The sequence below is a fragment of the Elephantulus edwardii genome, unplaced genomic scaffold (assembly GCF_000299155.1).
Source record: "Elephantulus edwardii isolate Elephantulus edwardi_28Jun2011 unplaced genomic scaffold, EleEdw1.0 scaffold00055, whole genome shotgun sequence".
NCBI classification, from domain to species: domain Eukaryota; kingdom Metazoa; phylum Chordata; class Mammalia; order Macroscelidea; family Macroscelididae; genus Elephantulus; species Elephantulus edwardii.
In genome coordinates this window covers 10239399-10242910 of record NW_006399805.1, presented here as the reverse complement: position 1 = coordinate 10242910, position 3512 = coordinate 10239399, and positions in this window count along the sequence as shown.

The following is a 3512-nucleotide window of genomic DNA, read 5'->3' as shown; positions in this document are numbered from 1 at the left end:
CCCCAAAACAAAACCAACAAGGCATTCATTTCTGCGTGATGCGGCAGGTGAGGCAAGCCTTGGCCTTTTTGTTGAGCCAAATCTTGCCTGACAGTTTTCATGGCATTCATTTGATCTCTCATGGAGCCCTGGTGGTCCGGTGGCTAAATGCTCAGCTGTTAACTGAAGGCTCAGTGGTTTGAATCCCCCCGACAGATGAATGCTCCTGTGTAGCCTAGGAACTTGGGGGCAGGTCTGCTCTGCTCTACAGGGTTGCCGCATGCCAGAATGGACTTGATGGCAATGGCTTTGTTTTGGGGATTATATCTTTCTTTCATTGTGCAAATAGCGGACACCTACAAGGAGTGGTGGAAACCTCGCAGGGTCCACAGGATCCATCACTAGTTGGGCTGCCAACCCAAAGGTTGTTAGTATTGTTAGGTGCTGTTGAGTGGGATACAACTCACGGCAACCCTGTGGACAGCAGATCCGAACCCTGTCCTGTGCCATGCTCATCATCTCCGACACACTGCTGCAGTCACTGAGTCTGTTCATCTCACTGAAGGTTTTCCTCTCGTACTCTCCACCCTTCCAGGATGATGTTCCTTTCCAAGGAATAGGCGCTTCCAGCACGTGCTCAAAGTATGTGAGATGAAGCCTTGTCGTCTTTGACCTGGTTCTTCGAATCCACGAGCTGCACAGGGAAGGATGCGCAATCTCTTCCCGTGTGATTTACTGCCTCTGAAAACCTACTTGGGGGTCAGCTATAAGTTGATTCCAATGCAAAAGTATACAACAACTAACCAAAAACTTGGAGATTCCACTCCAATGGCCACTCCACAGGAAGAAGCGGAGCACTCCCCCATGACGATTCCAGCTTTGGGAACCTGGAGGAGGGCCACTGGGAGCTGGGATTCCGGGATCACCTCCAGCAGTGGTGTGGTGTGGGCGTTTGGCTTGTTTATTTTGTTACTTCCAAGGAGTCGCAGATTGACACATCAAGTGTGTGTTTTTTGAGCTTGGATTTCATGTGGGTGACAATTCTATAGTGTGAACACTTCCCTGGTATTGTTTTTCTTGACCCTGTTAGGTCTTCACACTAGGTATAAGGTCAAGGACTAAGGAAGAGGGGAGAGAGAGAGAGAGAGAGAAGAAAGAAAAGAAAGAAAGGAAGGGAGGAAGAGCGGAAAAGAGACAGAGAGAAAGCAAGCTAAAGCAGCTTTATTAAGGGGCTCCCTTGGTCTTTATGAAGGGGGATTCCTTGGTCTGGAGAGACAGACCAGTGAAAACCGAGCCCTAAGGTGGGTTGGGAAAGTGGGTTAAGGGTCTTTACTGAGGGAAGGAAGGGGCATTACTTTGTGGTTTAGCCAGGTGCCTGAAGCCGGTTTCTTCATTCTCCTCTTTGACCTTGGTCTGGGCCTGACAGACCCGTCCTTTCACTGAGTTTTGGAGGCTGTAAATCAAGGAGCAGCTGGTGGATTTGAACTGCGGATGTCACACACATAATGAATTTTCAGTTAGTAACAGCTCACCCTACAGACTCACCTGTGGTGCCCAAGGCCTTTCTATCATTTCATTGCAAGTTGAACCGTGAGAGTGAGTCCGCTCCACTGCTTGGAGGGTGCGTAGAACTCGTGGTCTCAGGGTTCCACCTTGCTCTAGGACGCTGGCTTCTTTTGGATGATTTTGAGTTTTTGTCTGCATTTTCCTCCCACTATATTGGGAACCTGCCATCAGGATTCCTTTCCGAATGGCCAGCAGTGGCCTCGATGGATTGACTCTTAACAGAAACCCCTCCCTGTCTGCCTTTACAGTTACTTAAGCCTCACAGTAAAGGCGGCCAGAGACAAAAGAAGTGAAATTCCTTAGCTTGCTGCTGCCTGGGAGGCCAGAGAGAGAGAGGGACTGTGAGTGTTTAAAATGGAGGGAGAGGGAGGACAGGTGCCACTGTCCTGAACAAAGCTGACCTGGGGGCAGTTTTAGGGGCAGGGTGTTCCCGCAATCTAGGGCGTGGGGAGGAAAGCCAAGGGCATGGGAAATAATTTGTGAAAAGAGGAGAGTCTCCCAGAAGGAGGGGGCTGTGGACTGTTTCAGTACAATTTTGGAGAAACATTGTTTTCAATTGACTTTGCCACTGTCCTTGTTCACATATCTTAGGAACATTGTGGTCTGATTAGCAGTGGGGCTGAGTTTGGGTTTTTCAAGGCAGAGGGACGACAATAGAACAGGAGATTGGATTGTCAGGCTGACGGGGTGCTGCCTGTGTGAGGTCATGACTGAACGTGCAGTATCGAGGACACAGAGGCGTGGGGGCCCATTAGGGAGAAACGGAATGGAAAACACTTTGATTCTTACAGTTTCAGAAACAGCTCTCAGGAGCTTCACAATTCCAAGCAGCTTTAGTTATTATTAAGGGCTGGATTATTTAGTAGGGGTTTTAGTGGCCTACTGGCTAAGGAGTTGCATTGCCAACCCAAAGGCAAATGGTTTGAATGCACTGGCTGCTCTACGGGATAAGGATGGACAACTTCTGGAAACTTTTGGAGGGTCAGCCATGAGTCAGTTCTAACTTGAGAGCAATGAGTTGATACTTCGAGGGTGAAAACTCAATGGAGGTTCAATTCTGAGTCATTTCCGAGTCCACAGCTACGACTCTTTTACTCTTTCTGCCAAAGATCAACCAGGAGGTTCAAACCGTTGGTCTTGAGATTAGCAGCTTTGTACAAAACAATCAGAGTCACAAGAGTTTTGCTGCCTTTGCTTAGTCACATGCTATTCTCTTACCACACTAAGACCAAGAAGTAGCATTTACTATTTATGTGGAACAGTGCAGTGGTTATGAGTTGGACTAACCGTAAAGGTCAGTGGTTCGAACCCTTCAGCTACTCTGCAGAACAATAGTTTGCTTCTGTACAGACCTGCAAAGCAGATGAAGCAGTTCTACTTTCTCGCTGGGTCCTAAGAGTTGCAGTCAACTTGTTGGAAGTGTTAAATAAATTAACATTTTTTTGGTAGCGGCAATGAGCTCAGTGGTTTCCAAGCTTATGACAGACTCTTCTCAGCAATCCTGTGAAGTAGGGTGTACTACTATCCCCATTGTAGGGATGGGAAACCGAGGCTCAAGAAACAAATAGCTGGGAGCTCTGGTGCCCTAGTGGCAAGAAGCTGCACTGCAACCCCAGAGGTACGCAGTTCAAATCCACCAGATGCTCTGCTGGAGAAGGAGGGGGCAATCTGATTTGACGGTACACGTAAAAATAATACAATAAAAAACAAATTTTAAAAAACCCCAAAAACACAAATACCTGACCAACTTCATGCTTTAACTTCACACCTTTCCACAAAGCTCTCCGCTCCACCAATCAGAGAGTTCGGGGGCGGGCCCCGCTCCGGCCCCGCCCCTCCGGCGAGCGCCGGGAGGAAAGCAGAGGGACGTGAGCTGCCGAGGCGAGCGGGTCCCGCCCCCGGCCCCGCCCCGGCCCCGCCCCCGGCGCCGGACCGGAACTATATGACCCCGGAAGTTCCGGTGCCAC